Source organism: Anopheles gambiae, chromosome 3, assembly GCF_943734735.2.
Source record: "Anopheles gambiae chromosome 3, idAnoGambNW_F1_1, whole genome shotgun sequence".
Taxonomy (NCBI): Eukaryota; Metazoa; Arthropoda; class Insecta; order Diptera; family Culicidae; genus Anopheles; species Anopheles gambiae.
In genome coordinates this window covers 17,294,527-17,313,004 of record NC_064602.1, presented here as the reverse complement: position 1 = coordinate 17,313,004, position 18,478 = coordinate 17,294,527, and the positions used below count along the sequence as shown (strand labels likewise).

The following is an 18,478-nucleotide window of genomic DNA, read 5'->3' as shown; positions in this document are numbered from 1 at the left end:
CGAACAAAAAGAAGGATTTAAGTCTAGCAGAGTCGGCATTGTGGCTTAAGGTGGAGTGAAACGAATCCTTCTTGAATATTTCCATTTCTTTTACGATTTCTAGTGGCTGTGTAAGACAGGATCACATACATAAGGTTTGACTTAGATTCCTTTTATGCATTACGTTTCACACAAACATACATGGTGTAGTGATTTCAAATGTATCATTATTTCATGCTATATTTTGGTGTGATAATACGATGATTTGATTTCAATGGAATTTGGAACAGGGACTTGTTCCTAACAACTGCTATGAACAGTATTGTATGTTGAGCGTATTCAACGCTTGACATTTATTTGCTGCTCTATAATAGTGTTTCAAAGCTGAATTCCTTGTAAAGGGAGCTTAACATTATCTACTTAACACTAACTTGAATAAAACGAAAAACAAGTAATCATTGAGAATTATATTAAATTGCAGACATCCTAACCTCACAATAATCTGACCCACTTTTCATCATCGGTAAATAAAAAGCATCTTATAGTCCAGATCAAAATTGATATGAAATTGATTGCTCATAAACCTTCATAAAGTTGGCGACGTCACATTGATTATTCATTGCTCATACTATGCAAATTGATCAAAACATCACGAGCCCAGCTCACGTTTCCAACCATATGCCAACGGGGACTTCCATAGGCAGTCCCAAAACACTTCCGAATTGGCGAGCCAGGTGTTGTTATTCCTTAGCGTTACCTTTTCTCCCTTTGGCCATTACGAGTATATTACATCCCAATTGGTTGCCGCAATGAAATATGTAGCCCAGTAGCAGTTCTTTTTTTATAAACTCACCACACTCTCACACATACACACACACACCCATTTGCGTTCACTAGGAGATTGATTGTTTTTTTCTTCTGTGATTTACGCTGGCAACAGCTGGGCAAGAAGCGCCATTTAAATTTTATTATCCACCTGTGTGCCGGTTCCGTGCCAAGCGGACCGCCCTACACATGGTTACCGCTACGGGCTAGCTTTTGCTGAATCGTTCTTTAAGATATACTGGTGATATTGTTGATGCTAATAATGAAATGTAGTGCGAAAGGGATTGTTATACATTTATAAAAAGTGTTCCGTACTTTTCAATTTATATACATCACATTTTGATGCTTGAAAACAATTAGCCTAAACATACTCTGCTCCCTGTTTTTCACAGCCTGCTAACCACCGGACGCTGCAGACAAGAAACTCAGGCAAAAGTGCCACTTTCCTAATTTGATGACGCTTGTGTGCGCAACACAGGTCGCTCAGCAAACACAGGGACAGACGAGGGGCATCGTCGCACCACTGCGGCAACCGGCAATCCCTGCAGGGTGTAAATAACCGCAAGATATTAGCTCGGGATGGCTTGATATATGGCAGACTAAAAGGCGCAGTCGCTCTAAAATTGGCTACCGGATAATTTATGTCACTCATTCCCGTCCGTAACCGCCACGGTGATGTGTTGCGTGTGCACAGAGCTAGGTTCCTGTATCTAGGCAAGGCACCATCCCAAGCTCATCTGGGAACGCTTGCCCGCAAGTTTCGCTACAGCCGCCACAGTAGAGTGCATCTTCAGCGAGAACGATACGCAGTTATGACTAGAATCGATTTCTCTAAGCACTTGAAACGGTATAAATCATACACGGCCCGGGCGAGTGTTGCTGCTTCGTGGCGATATCGTTCGCTGCAGCGGCGCAGTTAATATTTTTGCTGAGCAATTACTTACAAATATTTTATTATTTCTCAAGCAATATTGTCAATTTATCTCCAAGAATACTCCAATCAACTCAAGCAAATGTCGCAATCGTCGGAACATTTAATTAATCTTATTTCCAATAAATAGTATAATGTAATTTACTTTAACATATCATATATGAAGTTCTTTTAAACAGGTCTTCCTCTCCATAATGTTTTGGTCCTTATCATTTCTTGTTTCTACAAAAAAGATGATAATAGATTAAAAAAAACATGTCTATTATTTGCCAAAACCTTGAAATAAATAATACCTCTACACGCAAGACTGGAATATCCTCCTCTGGCCTTAAAAGTGCTGCAAAAGCACATATGCTGCTCATAGTTCGATTTGCATCATGCCACGAATAGTTCAACAACAATAACAGTAAGTTTCAGCCAAAGTATTCCGAGCAATGCCATTTACTTAAAAGATAACGGATCAATACCAACACCAATACCAAAATTATGCGCCACCATCGGTGCAAATTGTCGAATTAAGAAGCTATTATGCAAACGTAATTTTATTGCACACTTAACCAACTTACCCCATGCATTGGAGCGCAGCGAGCTCTCGACCACTCGGTAACAACATTAAGCCAAACCGTGTTGCTGAGCTGTTAATTGCTTTCAATTATGGCTTTCCAATAAAATATGAACGCCCATGTCTACACACCATTAAAAATAAACGCTTTGATACGTTCATCACATTGTTTTTTTTTGTATTTGGTCTCATACAAACATTCCCCACGCGTGCCGGGAAAAATAGAGCTACAGCTGCTTGCAATTAATTAATTTTATTTGTGATTCAATTACTGGCCTCTGCAGGTAATCAGCACAATTAAACATTCTTTAGCCTGTTTGGTGCATTCTGGCGTTACATTTGCATCCCGCCGTAATCGGGTAATGGTGATGAATTTACTCACATAAATGTGGTCCGCAGCGCTTTTGTTGCTGCCTATGCAAAAGAAAAGCGTATGAATATGAAAATCCGTTTTTTAACGTCATTTTTTTTCATTCTCTCTTCCCTCCTATGGTTTTTGCATTAAAATTTTCAATTGACTGCCAAGCGTGGGTAACATTAAAGCACATACCACAACAATAGTTTAACAAAATTCAACAACCTACTCCTACGCTCCGTTATTGTTAAGTGATTCGACAAAAATTCGTTCAAAACAACAGCTCCTGCAAAGTGGTAATTGTAATCCGAACGTAGTGCTGTTTTGCTCTGTTGCATCATTCATTTTCGTCTGCCCAGCCACCGCAACAATCTATTGTGCCCGAGCAAAAGACCATTTGCACTCAGCGTGCTGAGCGAAATTGCAACAAAAAAAAACCAGTTCCACTTACTTTACAGGACAATTGCTGCCGTTCCTTGTTTCCTCCTGCGCTCGATCCAGCTCACTCCGGCCAGAGTTTTATGGCAGCACAATCTCTGTGCAATACAAACTCACGGCTAGCAAAGCTTTATTAGTAATTTAGCGTGAAATGGATGACAAATGATGGTACAGCATGCCACGGATGGTATGTTTGTTTTGTTCCGCTCACAAAACGAAAGTGCACAGTTGCGAAGATGCTTCTGCCATGCCACTTTGGAAAGTGTGCCAGCTTTCAGTTTTGAATCCATTTTTAAAGCAAGGCAGGATGAGTGTAGTGTTACTTTTTAAATAGCGTGTATAAACACAAATGTTCTAGCAGAAGACATTAGAATTTAATTGAAAAAATGTACAATCTTAATAATTTAGCAGTATTCAACAAAAAAAAAAATAAATAAATGTTTTTTCATTAGAAAAATCAACATATTATGAAATCTTAAAAGGTCCTAAACAACCCTAAAAAATGTCCTTGCATAATGCGCAATGTACATATAGTTAAATGTACGTATAAAACAAATTTTATATGAAAATAAGAACAACAATAATAATAATAATAATAATAATAATAATAATAATAATAATAATAATAATAATAATAATAATAATAATAATAATAATAATAATAATCATAATAATAATAATAATAATAACAATCATAATAATAATAATAAAAATAATAATCATTATAATAATAATAATAATAATTGGCCGGTCTCGTAGTACAGTCGTCAACTCGTACGACTTAACAACATGCCCGTCATGGGTTCAATCCCCAAACAGACAGTGCCGCCATACGTAGGATTGACTATCCTGCTATGGGGGGGGAATCAATTAGTCACTGAAAGCCAAGCCCACAAGTGGGTACAGGCAGGCCTTGACCGACATCGGTTGTTGAGCCAAAGAAAAAAAAAAGAAAAATAATAATAATAATAATAATAATAATAATAATAATAATAATAATAATAATAATAATAATAATAATAATAATAATAATAATAATAATAATAATATTAATAATAATAATAATAATAATAATAATAATAATAATAATAATAATAATAATAATAATAATAATAATAATAAAAAGATTAATAATGATAATAATAATAATATTAATAATAATAATAATAATAATAATAATAATAATAATAATAATAATAATAATAATAATAATAATAATAATAATAATAATAATAATAATAATAATAATAATAATAATAATAATAATAATAATAATAATAATAATAATAATAATAATAATAATAATAATAATAATAATAATAATAATAATAATAATAATAATAATAATAATAATAATAATAATAATAATAATAATAATAATAATAATAATAATAATAATAATAATAATAATAATAATCATAATAATAATAATAATAATAATAATAATAATAATAATAATGTTAATGTTAATGTTAATGTTAATGTTAATGATAATGATAATGATAATAATAATTATAATAATAAGAATAATAATAATAATACCACTAAAAGAAAAAAATCAATCAATCAATATAATAAAGAATGAAACAATGTTTTAAGAAACCATCCTATTCATTGGTTGAATCAAAGCACATCGAATGATTTGTGAAGAAAATATCAAAACCATTTGAACAAACTTATATGCACTCCAAGCTCCCATCTCAACCCATATCCCATATGCCAACAAAGCGGCAGGTAGTTGCAGCGCACCGCTGGCAAAACGGGTTTGCATCCCAATGATGCGGTTGCCCGACCAGCAAATCTAACCCACAACTCATAATCACAGCACTTTATCCACTGTAAAGGATCCATAATGCTGGGCGCTGCAATTCCCGCCAATCCATCGACCCGGTGGTCACAGCAACGACCGCTCACCGTGTGCCCCACACGTAACTGTGACTGTAATAAATCATAGTTTGACCTTGCTCGCTGTAACCATCCGCGCGGTTAGGTGGATTTGTAAGCTCACCGTCGTTGTCGTCGATGGCACGCTGTTGGATGCGCTGAAACACTCTCCCACCCACAGCGAGTGGGGATAGCCGATATGGAAAGGGGAACTAACTTTACCACATCGTACGACATGCAGGCACACGAATTAATTTAAGTTTTAACGCAACGCAAATAGGTTCGCATGCTTGGCCGCGTGTAATAATGAGCAAACTTTGCCGTTACCTGCCATCCAGCCGCACAAAGACAGCCGTGTTTAGAACAATGGCGAGGCAGCGATTACTATTTGAATACGGTTAAACTATCAACGTGAAAGTTTTTAGTGTCAGTATGTGTCTGTAGAAAACCTCCAGCAATCCTTGCGTCTTAAAACGGACGAATTTCTTTTAATTTTGAGTATTTTACCCATTAAAACTAAGCAAAACAAGCCGTAAAACACAAGTATTAGCATCATACGCTTGTCTCATCTTGTTTCCCCACTCAACTTTGTTTAGCTGCCGAAAATAGCTTTTCATTATGATGTTGTTGATGCTTTCCATAAAATAATCGAAATTCAATAAAGCAATAAAAAGGTCAGAATTCATCAAACTCCACGCTTTTGATGTCATTCGAGCGTTTCTCAACAACAAAAAATACTTCTCAAAGAAATGACTTTCCTTTTTAGCGCACAATCACAATCCCTTCCTGGGGGCAGAAAATATGAATTAATTCAGCAATAAAAAAAAATTGCCGACCCCGCTCAAAAGCCACGCACAGCCAATAAGATTGGCCTAAAAACATAGCCGCCGAAAATTAATCATCTTTTCGGAAGCAAAAATAAAAGCCAATATTAAAACGCCATTAAAGCATTAATCGAACGGTTCAATTTTTGCAGATCCAAGAAAAAAGGGCCAGAGAGGGGGGGGGGGAGGAGAGAGAAACAGCCAAAGGAATCGATTGAAACAAACGCATGAAAAAAGTGTGCCCACACACATACGAGGCATCTACAGTGCGGAATAAAGGGTACCAAAATACCGTGAAAAGGTTATAGCGGCCAGTGCGTCCATTATGCCGGAAATCCGTTTTTGCTTTTCTCCTTTCATTACTTTTATATTTTTGGCATGATTTTATCAACGAAAGGACACTGTGGCAGCACTTCTGTTATGCTTCTGACGCTGGATAAAAATACGTATGCCATCCTTCTTCGCGATCTTTATCGTCGGCTAATACCTTTTGGAAAGAAATCAACCGTACAGATGGGACGGTAAAAATGAAGCATCAGTTAGTTTTTTTTTTGTTTAATTTTTTGTTCTAGGCAAGAACAATTTATAGACGGTACATGATACTTTTTATGAAGTTTTTAAGCTAAACGATTATTCCAAGAACTTTTTGAAATTATTTCCATTTTCTCCAATTTATTTGAGCCTTCAGGTAATGAGCTGTACACCATTATTTTCGAATTAATTTACACACGCCCAAACAAACAACGTGATCGTTACTTTCCGCTTCCGCTTGCATACAATTACAGGCGGCAAACACATTATGTAGCGGAAAAATAAGTTTTAATTTTCACTGTGACGAAACGTGTCAAAAACATGCCGAAAACACACACACACATACTCACAATGCAGCAACAGACGCTTAAACACGGCAAGCAGCCAAAAAGTTTCACAAGTTTGACAACAATTGCATGAACAGTTACCGACGCGGGATGAAGAAAACAAAAAAAAAACATTCACACACATTGATTATAGAAAAGAAAAAAATTCCCCCCCAATTTGCATGAGCAACTTTGCATCGTTATTTTATATTTCGTTCTCAAGCGCACCCGCAAAACAGCAATCATGTTGGAAACAGACTTTTCCGAAGAAATGTTTCAATTTAAGGGCTTTCCGCATCGTTCGTTACGATTCGAGAGCAACATGCTGCATTTCGGTTTCGGAGCTAAAGCACACGAACGGGCCCATGTTTCCTTGGCGCGTAACATATGGAAGAACATTCTCACTTTCAAATAAGTTAAAATGCTTAAGAAACCCCTTTTGTTTTCGGTCGTTTTCCTGGAAATTTGTGTTCCTGCTGTTTCTAGGGAGTTGCTTGCCCACAGCATGCTGGAGCGGGAGAAAAATGTCGTCCACAACATCGGTATATTCTGTAGTTTCATATTCCGTAACCACACGAAATAGCAATCAAATTTAATGGGCATGGGGATTTGTTACAGATATAAAGCTACCTGCATGTATTTGCTACATCCCACGATCGAGTGCTATTTATTGCGCTTCAATATGGTTTCCATTATCTTTACCCAGCTCCAATGCAGTCTTTACCACTACCAATAACAGCATCCAATCGAACCCCTGCATGTTTACGATTACTTTTAATTTATGTCACGAACTCCGTAAACCACAGCCTCAACCCACCCGAGCTCAACGCACCCACCTTCCCGCCTGGCAGAGCGCCTGCACATACTAATAATCGGAGCAATATTCTCATTTGCCCATGTAAAGGACCACCGGTGGCCCATCTTCACATTATCCCATTTTCAACATCGGCACGGCTTGTTTGCGAATCGATAATCAATGTTGTGGGGTTTGTGAAATTGAAACAAAAGTTAAACAAGGGTCCCGACCCGACTGCCCACCTGCACCGGGCGACAGGGCACCCCGGCACAAACCGGACCCGTTCTTATAAATTACACACAAAAAAATAATATATTTCCTACCCTTGTCAAACACTGCCTTATGCAAACCGGCTTCCCGATTGCTGTCTGTCCCGGGCCCCAGTTATAACGAGCCAGTTTCAAATGGAATTCCAACTCTTCAGCCAGTCCTTTCGGCACATTAACCGCATGGTTTGTTTTCTTTTTTTGTGTTACTGTTGTTTGTATATATGTCTTTCGAAAGCCACCGAAATGGAGCTTCAGTTTCGAAAATAACACATGTCTTTCAGGTCCAGAAAAACGAACCACCAGCGTAGGCATCAGGGCATAAACAACGACAATCGTCCCAAAATTGTATGCAACCGATACATCGAAAAAGGTAGAAATCGATCGGTTTTGGGATTTTTTGACCGAACAAAACCCATCATAGTAAAATGGGGGCGTAAGACTCAACATTCACAAAGTGAAGGAAATTAGGGATGTTGGGAGCACTCTGTCACACACACGAAAACCTGTCAATATATTCTATTCCCTCCAGTAGCGCACAAATCGACCCTTCTTTTCCTTTCGGATATGGCCCCGGCACAGGGAGATATCAATCAATTATCGCCCGTATGCCATCTTAACCAATTAAAACTTTCACAGCTTCGGCGGAAGCGACTCTCCCTGCTGGTCACCAGGCAAAACCTTTTACTCGGAGGTGTTGAGCATGAAAATTCGCACTACTGGCAGGTTTTAGTCCAAGCTACAACAGCGAGTAAAACTTTCTCGAAGCAATTAGAAGCAACAAAATTGCCTCAATCAAACGATGAGTAACCTGACACAAATACGAAAAAAGCAACTGGGTATTTTTCGCTGGAAATTTTTGTCGCCATCCCTAGAATGAGTGGGGAGAAGGACTTAATTCTTTTGCTTTTTTTCCAAAAAACAATGAAACAGAAAGTTTCAAAGTTCTGTTCGCACCAACAACTAAAGTCGTTTTTCGAAACGGTCAGGCATAAAAAGAGAATCTTGGGAAAAGTCGTGATCTAATGTTTATCAATGGAAAATGAGTTAAAATGTAGCAGTTGATCAAATAAAACAAGCTCGAAAGTCACACGCCTTAACGAAGATGATGTAAGTAATTTCATAAACTCTCCCCCTGTTTCATGTTTTTGTACATATTTAAGCTTGCAAACCTTCACCGTACGCCACGCCTCGAAGCGTTTTCATAATTGAAAACTCAAAAAGATTATATTTATGTATAAATCATATGCCATCCATTTGATCTGGATGGAAGCAAACTGTGCGGGAGCAAACAAAAATCCAGTCAGGCATCACACGCTCAACCGTATAAAAATACTGGACACAATCTATTACGCGTGAACCTGTCCCTTTGCGGGCGGATCCTGTAGGGCAAAACTCACTCTGGGCCCGAGAACCTTTCAAGTAGCCTCCTTCTGCGAAAGGTCAAGCGTCTGCTCGCTGCATTCTGTCTCCTGCCGTAAACCTATCCTTCCGGTTTGTAATTCAATAAATTTTCCCTTCGACTTTCATTTCCTCTGTGGACCGATTTTATGCCATCAACCTTTTTTTTTTTGTTACACGCCTCCCTGTCCTTCACTTCGCACTCTCTTTGAACGTCTTTTTTTCTACTGTTTTTATTTTTATTTCATTCTCTCTTACATCCTTTACGCATCTCGCACTGTACGTTGAGATGAAATTTTATACCGCTACCAATATCCGTCCGCTTCCGTTTCTGCTAACGTGGTTTACCGGTGACCGGTCAGGTGAACGAAGTAGAAAATATTCATCACACCGACGGAATCGTTACGGTTCCGCAAGTGATTGAGACATCATTTTCATTAGGGCTTAGCGGGAAAGATGGTAACCGGCTCTTGCTAAAGCATTGAGCAGGAAAATTTTACTCATCATCTATTGTAAATGTTCCGGTACCATTGTTATGAAATGTGACCTCTACATTACTTCGTTTCCATTAACAGAATAATTCAAAATTTAGAAACAATTCAGAAATGAGTATATTTCTCTAGAATTGTTAATATAGAGTTCTGACAAATACAGGGAAAAGCAGCAATGATGAAATTAAATGAACAATATCCTTACAGAGCATGCAAATATGTTTTGTCTCACAAGGAATGGACAAACTGCGTTTTACCCTTATTTTAACACCAACCAATTGATGTATAAATTTTTCCTTACTTTTTTAATTATTATTCCTATTTAATCTTTATTTGTCAACACAAAACCCAAGCGAATTGTGTCCATGAACTAATGTTTAAAGAACTCAGATTTCCCCTAAAGTGTTCATCTGTACTCGTGAACCATCAGCAATACGGCCTGACCGTCCCTACTGAACAATAATAATGTTCGTGAACCATCGTTTCTTCCCCTCAGTTCATGAATTATGTTTGAAAATAAAATTATTAAAGTGTAGTAAAAATATTAAGTATATTTATAGAGAGATGTATTTGAAATTTGGCAGTTTAGATGATTATTGTGTTCATTTCAAAAATCCTCACAATAAAAATTTGTTTTACTTAAATTTATCACTTTTATGGAATGAAAAAATAACACAACAATAGTGAACAAACAAGAGATTCAATTGGTTGCTTCAAACCATTTCAATTCAATGTTGTCAAAGTAATGAGTTCACAAATCGTGCAATTTGCATAAAACGTTAGCATTATGAGAATTTTACACATTACACCAAACCGTCCGATTCGCGGAAGTAATTACAAACAATTGGCAAAACGGGTTGATCAGTGGTAAATGAACCGTGGATAATTAGTCCCTGCACAAAGCTTAACACACTGAAGGTGAACCTTTCGGGGAACATTCCAAACCAGCCAGCACAGCATCCGATGCGCCGTTCATGCGCGTTCATTACAGACAGATGAACACAGTTAAGGTGAAGCTGTTCAACTGCCAGCGTGCGATGGAGTTCAGTTTGTTTCCAACTTTCGCCGCGCTTGGATCGAACTTTGGTGAGCGTGCTGTGCCAGTTGTGTGTGTCAGTCAGTCTCCCTGCTCGGTCAATTTCGTACGTTTCGTTCGCGATGCCCTGACCATACTCAAAACGGGTTACACGGTACGCCGCCCACAGAAACATTTACTAGGCTTGCGGGCACTACTACCAGAAAGGATTAGCAGACCTTGGATTACAAGCCGTTTCAGCAATCCAGTGCAAACCAAAAAGAAAATCGCGAAACTAGTGAGAGTGCTTTTGAAAACCGCTCCCCGTGCCCTGTTGAGCCGACTAATACAAGAATAATTGTTCTATCGGTGGAAAACGTGACACGAGCCGCAAGTGCACCAGGTGTCAAGAAGTGGTGCTATCGTGCGATTTAAAAATACCCAAATTAATCAATTAAGGGGTAGATTTTTTGTCTCTTCCAACAATAACGGTTGAGTGATTCAAATTGCTTCTAAAAGTCGAATGATGAAAGTGCTCTCCTGCCAGTGGCAAAGTGCTCCGCGTAGTGTGCATCAGTGTGCAGGTTACTAAGAATTTGTCGATTGTGTGAGCGGTAATCGCCGGAGCGATGCCTAACGGGCTCCCTTTGCACTCTGCGTGCAGGAAGTGAATCTTCAACCCCGGTGCGGAAACTTTTAGCCAGCAAGCGTTCGACCCTCTCGTAAAACGCTCGCCGCCGCGGTAGGATAGAAAGTGTGGCAGAACGGGCCACACGTATCCTGGGGTGGATCCGGGGTCTTATGTTTTCCAAAGCAACGCTAAACTACAGGAACGTGCTCATGCTAGTTTGGGTAATGGAATGCAACGGTCGTATTTAAAGTTCGAGATGAGTTAGTTTTGCTGGGTGAGTTGAAAGCTGCTGAATATCTCATCCTAACAAATTGCTTTTTTAGGAACTTTAGAGTATTTAAAATGGTTTCAATTATTAAATTATATATTTTGAAGTATTCAATTATCTATTTCATATAATATTCCATACATACATCAAAAAACCAAACAAACATGATCATAATTCGGAAAAGAGTTTAAAAAACCTGAAAAAATATGTTCAACCCAAAAAAGAGTGTTTACCATCCATATCTCCATGCGTCAACGTCAAATTTCCCCAGTGGAAAATTACACCAGCGCAACACAAATTGTGAACGCGTGTTTGGCGGCTTTTTATAGCCACCCACAGCACCACATACGCTTTGCTCCATTACGCTAAAGCTACTTTTACTTTTACCCTGCACGACAGAAAAAAAGAAGAAAAAAACGTAACGCAAACATAAACCATAAACCTGTACCTGGGATGAAATATTAACCTACCTATTCATCATAAACCCAATGCTGATACCGTGGCTGCCGTTTATTTCGGAGAGATTTTGTCAATTGAAGGTAACTGGTAAGCTTAAATCGATGGAAACCATACATTTTAAAGCCAAGCCCATATTTTGCAACCATAATAAAATTGGCCCAACTACTGCCAAAACGATCGAATGTGGTGGTAGGAGAGGAGAATAAAAACAATACCACCTGAACCCAACGCCATTATTGGTTATGGATAAGTGCCAAACAGACCGTTAACCCGAACCAAAACAACCATTCCAACGAAAGCATTGCCACAAATCGTTCAGCGGAAAATGAAGGCAAATGAGTTGGGGTGGGGTTTTTTTCCATACAACCAATAACAATTGCAATCGTAGTGTGCGTAGCAGGAGTTGCCATGAATCACACGGTGTATATTGTGCTTCCTGCTGTGATCGGACGAATAATTAACCACCTGATCGTTTGAAGCCGGTTCCATAAATCTTTCTCCCGATTGTGAAAGTTCCGCTCCCGAACCCACTCCCATGCTTTATGAAACGTAAAAATTTACCAAAATCGCTTCACAACGCTCAATGCCACACCGTTAGCAGTTGAGAATGTAAATCATGCCCGGCTTCACTTGTTCACTACCCGCCTTCTTTCCCCCCATCCCATCCCTCCAAGGCTGACGGACAGGAATAATATATGATCTTCTGACTCGCAACCCTCCCACACTTAGTGATAATGCTCTGCAACGATGTCACAGACGTGTGACTACTATTGTACCAAACAGATATACACAGACACACACACATACGCTCAAAAACACGGACAAATGTTTATGTAGCGCGTGTGCAATTTCGTGTTGATACATTTTTCGAATCCTTTTTAAATGGGATAAAGTAACAAGAAAAGAGGGCAAAAAAACCCAGCAACAACCCTCATGCACACACTCCCACCCGACGGTTTACTTTCCACCATCGGCACACGATAAATCATTTTTCATTTTAGAATTCATCTGTTATACGTGCAATGATTTATGGATGGATTTTTGTCGTGTTTGTATGCATGAGCTTTTTTTGTGTTTGTGTGTCGCTAAGAAGGGCGAGGAGCGGGAGGAAAAAAACAGCGAAGGAAATGTGAATTTAAATTCCCTGCTCTCAACCATGACCTGCGCTTGCCGATGACACCTATTGGGATTTCGGATGTGAATGGATGGTGGTGGGATTTATGTTTTTTGCCGCGTGCCGTATCCCCCTTTCACTAAATCCCACCGGCCCATGTCGGGTGTGACACAGCGGCAACAAGCGGAACCGGTCAAGTGGAGACGCAGATCAGTTGATCCTCATTTGTTGCAAACTCGTTGCGGGTCCTACATGATGAAGCAACATTGTTGTGGTTTAGTGGGAGCTATGGGAAGGGAAAGCAAACATAAATCAAATATGTAACAAACTATTATTATCCTGTTCATTTTGCAACCGACTGTTGATTTTCGCAGGATTGAAACAATCATTTCGTAGGGGTGTTCAGGGTAACAGGGAGACGACATACTTTATGTTCTTTTCAGATAATCTTATAGAACATTTATATTCTGGAGTTTGTTCAATGTATAAACTAATTTTAACACACTGTGCTGTTCAACATTGAACATACTTTTTATGATGGAGTAAAACTTCTAGTCTATTTATCAAATAATGACATAAAACTATTACAGCAATTCCCTTCAACGTGCAAAATTAAAAAAAAAATTAACGCTTCAATGCGGCTATTCAATGACCTATTGAAGCTTTTCAGTACACACATGTAAACTAGGAGACAACCGTATGACGACCGAGAAACGATGTTACTTTAATGCAATCTGGTCAACGATTCCTTTCTGCAATCCGAGTTCTTCTATTTATTCACTTGTTCATCGGGTAGTAACGTTTTCATTAAAAAAAAAAATTTTGCGATTGGCTGTAGAAAAAAAGCGAGTTAATTTCCTTCCATTAACATCCTTTGAAAAATATGTATTTAAGCATACTTGTAAAAATAAATCTACGACCTTGCCTGTCGTCAGTTATCCGTAATTTTCACCATGAGCAAGACATCCGTTCAGGCATGTTTTAAGATCTACCTTCGATATTTATCAGTTTCTCGTAATTTTTCGCGGAAAAATTGTTGGAGTAGAGCTTTTGCATCATGTTGGGACACAGCTGGGAAATGTTGAACCAGTTCAAGTACTAAGGTGTCATATCAAAATTGCGCCGAAATTTGCTTTAAATAATCGAATTGAGTTTTGGTGTCATTGCTTGCCGCTGCGAAGCCTGTGGACGCATTTAGCCGATTGCATGGACCTCCCGGCCAAGCTAACACAGCAATCTAGCCGTTTGTCTCTCGGTCTTCATTTTCAGCTTTCTGTGGAACCTCAAATCCCTCAGGGTCGTCTACCATTCGAATCTGGGCTTTTTTTTTTCGATGCACTGATTGTTGTCTAATAGTGCCAATATGTTGTTGATGCAGGAATAGGCTTATACGACGTCCACAAACTGGCCACACTGAGTCCGTTTTAGATCGTACAGGGTGTCGTTCTTTGATCGCGCACGCTTCTAAACAAAGTTGCTTCACTTTTTTGTCCATCGCGGTTAGAGTTCGACTGATAGAGCTTTCAACTGTTGGCTGCTGGCTAATGGGAAAGTGCAATTAACGTTTCGTTTTTCCTCCATAAAACCCATAAAAAATCGATAATTGTGGTCTATTTTTTCATGTTAACGTTACTATTCTGCCGCGATTTTCATATACATATGTGCATCAGCTATCTGTTCAATCGCATGTGGTTATGTTTTCCATTTTAAGCAATGTTCTTCTTTTCAGCTTTCCAATTTCCAGTCTTTATTTCATATGATGCATGATAATCATAACATATCATTACGCCAATTAATAACCCGGAACAATGCTTTGATAGCGATCGCTAACAACAAAATGAGCAATTGTACGCATTCTACTAAATGATTTTTTTTGTTTGATGGCACATTTGCTATTCTCTACTACACATACCATCCCGAAGTTATGCATTATGCACTATGATTTTATGAACACACAATGCATAATACTAGATCGAAACTGTACACAACACCGAAGAATGCCAGCGAGTGCATATAAACAATTGAACTGATTAAACAACGATAATTGACCGAGCTAAATGTAAAATAAACAAACATAGAAGAAGTTAAAAAATATTTCTTTATGTATCATGCACACATTACTAAAAGTTTACATTCCAACATGAAACCAGATATTCCACATAAACAAAGTTTTAGGTAATTAAGTGGTCGAAAATGTACGAAACTTCTTTGAAAACAAAATAATCATGTCGTAAAATCAGCTTTGTTTGAAAGCAAGAAAACAAACTCATTAAAACACCAAAACCTTCTTAAGCAATACGAACCCACGCCTTCGGCAGTTTGCTCAAACAGCTCTTGAAATATATTCAAAAATTAAAAACTTCTCCAAAACGATAAATTCAACGACTTCTTTACATGGTTTCGGGTTTGTGCTCAACAATTTTCCACTTTCCTCATTGTTTCCATGAATTTTGCGGGTTTTTTTCCTCTCCCTACCCCAATGCCTGTAATCGCAGCTTGAACTCTATGCTCTATGCTTGCCAAACTCTCGGAAACAGACAACCCATGCGTGAGGGAATGAAATTCCACATAAATCACACAATTAAAATTGACTTTTGCCATGTTGGCAAACGCTCTCCGTACCCTGTGGCAATGTCAGTTGCCAGGGTGTTGTTACACGTTCGCCAACACAGCTGAGAAACAATCACAGCACCACCACCAACGGTAGCAGCAGCAGCAGCAGCAGCAGCAGCAGCAACAAGAGCAGCATCCAACACTGCAACCCGTACTACAACGGACCACTTCTGTTTACCACTCCTTGCGGATGTTTCATCACGACCCGGGCAACCTTATCTAAATGTACCTTTCACTGAACGCGCCAGAAAATAAATCTCGCCATCCACCCCTCCGAAGCATATCTTGCTGCAAAGGAACGAAACAAATAACGGCTTTTCGCCACTTTGCCACGCTCCCCCCCCCCCCTCCCCTTCCCGCGTATTGGGATGTGCCTTTTTCTTTAAACTGTGCTTCAACACATCCAACCCCGAACCAGGGCCGTAACAGCGCTGGTGCTCTCTTTTCTTCGGCGACATTCTGTAGACGTTTGTGTCGTAAATTGACTCCGGCCGTGTGGCATGGTCCATACACACGCACACACGCGCCTGGAGGGTTCAGTTTCGGGTAATTGAATTTTTGGTCACTGACGTGAAATACAATCTTTGCTGATAATAATGGGAACGTTTATCAAGTAAATAAATACATTAACAGCGGACTGTGAGATAGTGTCTCGAGCGTGGGGAGCGAGCGAGCGTATGAGGGGTACAGAGCGGGGAAGAAATTTATTTCGTGAGCCGAATGTGGAGAGATGTAGATCAGCTACGTGTGCGGGTGGTTGTATTATAATGGTTTTGGTCTGATTTTTTTCACACCAGCAAAGCAACAATGCGTGAAATTGTAAAAACACTCTTCGGGAAGCACTTTTCATTAAGAATTTTCCGGGATTTCTTCCATGTAGGCACGTAGTATAGCTCTCCTGTAAGTCCTTTGCTGCACCAAAGCTCCGCATAAACGACTTTCGGAACAACGTTATTAAAACCTCGGATCCCAAAGCAATCACAAAGTTCACAGTTCGTGTAACATAGCTGAGAGAGAGAGAGAGAGAGAGAGAGAGAGCGAGAACAAGCATGATTATGCTCGTTGCATTGTTTACATCTCATTTCTAAACGACCAACTTATTTTGTTCCTTCTTCAGTCGCATCTCGCTGCTAGAAGTCAATGCTGCATACAAATAGCAAAGCGTGTGTGATCTGCAGAGCAGAGCGCAAAAACATTCCCATTTCCCAGGAAAATCATACCACCATAGTGACACATCCGATTGTGACATACATTTGCGTTTCTATCGCTGTCCGTAATGCTTTCCCCACACCCCGTACAAAATGCGCTTCACACGGCCAATGTATGTAGCTGCTGCTCCATGCTTCTCCGCATCCTCCCCCACATCACAGATGACGGCTGGGCAACATTGAAACAAGAAGCAATCCATGCATAATCAACAGCACGAATAATACACTCTCCGGTCGAGCCTACGATCCATGCTGCTGGAGCCGGAATATACTTTTCCTTTTCTGTTTTTTCTTTTTTTTCTCTTTTTCGTTGGAGCTCATGGTCGCCCCAAATTCCGGCGGGAACGACCAGGCATTGTTTTCATTTACAAGTGAAAAATAACAAACACAGCGAAAAAACCAATCAACCGAGCATTCTCGTGCGCCCGGCTGCCGAACATATGACATACACAATGGCCCGCGTCACTAGTGCTTTCGGCCGATCATCAACACAGACACGCAAAGCACACTCACACACACACGCCCGTACAATGGCAAACCCCACTGGGAGTGATGGTACGCGACCAACAGCAGGCACTTGTACGGTGGTGATGGGGTCGGTTGCTGTTTTTTGTTTTATTTCCCCGGCGCTCATTTCCCCCACTTTTACGCTTCCTTTTGCTGTCGTCTACGTGCCAGAATCGAAAGATTTGAATTTTAATTTTTAATCCAACCCCACCATGGCTCCATGGCGGTACAAGGATTCGTCCCATTCTCCAGGGAGTGTCCATTGTGTCCGGAGGGTTTTTTGTTTGTTTTGTTTTGCGTGTGAGTGAACGAGTCGCCGCTTGAACGACGACACAAAGTTGGTCCCCCATTATTGGCTTGTTGGCCCGTTTGTTCAACAGCTCATGAATTTCCGGCCACCACCACACCACCACCAAAACCGGGCGCACACGGCCCCGAACGGGATGCACGAGCCGGTGGTTCGTGCTGTAGCATGAAACACTTCACCCAATTTGCCTAGTGCGTGGTGGAAAGTGTTTGTTTAGTATAACTAGAGATTGCATGATCGATGTTCGGCAGTGTAACGTGCGCAGCTAGCACACGCCCCAAACAGTTCTGCTGTTTCTGTTTCCGTTCTCGCGCCTGTGTTTACCTGCCCAACATAAAACGTTCCTGTGCGTGAAAAACTGCTACTGTTTGCGGAGCAACCAAACGCCGCGCCATACCCGCACGCCGGCTTAGCGGTTGCCAGCACTCAATTGTATATTGATGTGTTAATCAGTGAAATTGCAAATCAAACAACTATAAAAAAAATTGGAAATTGGTAGCAAGCGCAGAGAATCCCGAAGCAACCCGAACAATCGCCACTATCTAGCTTGCGGATAGTTTATTTACATAAAATCGATACACACCATAAATCGATAAAATCGAATGATCTTCAATATGATTCGCAGCATCGTAACCAATCGCACAAACAGACCCAATATGTTTGCTCTTTGTTTGTTCGAACGGGAGTTGTTTTTTTTTTTACTATATAGCTTTTTTTCTCCCACCGCTGTGTATTTTAATTACATAC

General features: G+C 39.7%; 2 protein-coding genes across 2 annotated transcripts in view; both read left to right on the top strand.

Annotated features, from left to right (window-relative positions):
- LOC1275636 (neurotrimin) overlaps window positions 1-18,478 on the top strand; it is a 98,843-nt gene that overhangs the window by 77,710 nt on the left and 2,655 nt on the right. The window lies entirely within an intron of this gene.
- Window positions 10,658-18,478, top strand: part of LOC1275634 (ras-GEF domain-containing family member 1B) — a 46,077-nt gene continuing 38,256 nt past the window's right edge. Inside the window, exon 1 of the mRNA XM_061663124.1 lies at window positions 10,658-11,529. The gene's annotated coding sequence lies outside the window, so the exon portion shown is untranslated. The remainder of the gene's footprint in view (window positions 11,530-18,478) is intronic.